Genomic DNA, 1,241 nt, shown 5'->3' on the forward strand with positions numbered 1-1,241 from the left:
ATTTCTATTTCCAACTTTCTGAAAAAGAACTATGCTGTTTTCCAGAGTGGTTGAACCACTTTGCATTCCCACCAGCAATGTAGGAGTGTCCCAGTCTCTCTACACCCTCAACAGCATATATTGCCCTCTGCTTTTTTGCACTTTGCTGTTACTGCTAATGTGAGTTGATATCTCATTGTTATTTTGATTTGCATCTCTCTAATGGCTAATCATAGTGAACATTCCTCATATATTTGTTTGCTGCCAGAATGTCTTCCTCGGTGAAGTGTCTATTCATGTCCTGTGCCCATTTTCTAATTTGGTTATGTGTCCTTTTCTTTAAGAGATATTATAGTTTCCTATATATTTTATAAATTAGCACTTTTCCTGGTATGTCACTGCAAAATATTTTTCTCATTGTGTGGGCTCCCTTTCTACTCGTTTGGTGAAATCTTTTGAAGCACATACATTTCTAATTTTTAGTATGCCCCAATCATCTATTTTGTCTTCTTTTGTTTGTGCAATTTTCACAAAGTTTTGTACTCTGCGTGTGCCCTCTATTAGAGCCTTTAAATTTGTCACTATTTTTTCATCGATAAGCTTTATAATTCTGAGATTCACATTTAAGTCTTTAATCCATGCTGAATTGGTTTATTTTATATGGTGTGGGATAAAGTCTTGTTTCAGTCTTTTGCATATTGGTTTCTAGTTCTGCCAGCACCTTCTATGAAGAGATTATGTCCTTCCCATTCAATATACTTTTGCCCTTTGTCACAGATCAGTTGGCTGTATGTTGATAGGTTAAATCCTGGATTCTCAATTCTGTTCCATTGATCTACATATCTTTCATTGTGCCAGCACCATGCTGTTTTGACCACTGTAGACATGTAGTAAATTTTGAAATCATGGAGTGAGAATCTTCCAACTTTGTTCTTCTTCTTAAACAGTGCTTTGTTTATCCTGGGTCTGTCTCCTTTTTTTGATTTCTTGACTGAAGTTTCATGAATACTTGTAGTGGATCCAAGCAAAAGGAAATATTTGACCACTTCCATCCACTTATCATGAGCTACTTATTGGTCTTTTGGTGAGGATTTTTGTTGTCTTCACACTGAGGTGCAACCCATTCTAAAGGCTTTGGTGTTTTAAAATTTTTATCAGCAAATATTTCAAGTTCTCCTCACTTTCAGCAAGCAAGGTTATATCATCTACCTACCACAGGTTCTTAATGAGTCTTACACCAATCCTGATGCCATGATCTTTTT

Source organism: Chrysochloris asiatica, unplaced genomic scaffold (genome assembly GCF_000296735.1).
Source record: "Chrysochloris asiatica unplaced genomic scaffold, ChrAsi1.0 scaffold00416, whole genome shotgun sequence".
Classification (NCBI taxonomy): Eukaryota; Metazoa; Chordata; class Mammalia; order Afrosoricida; family Chrysochloridae; genus Chrysochloris; species Chrysochloris asiatica.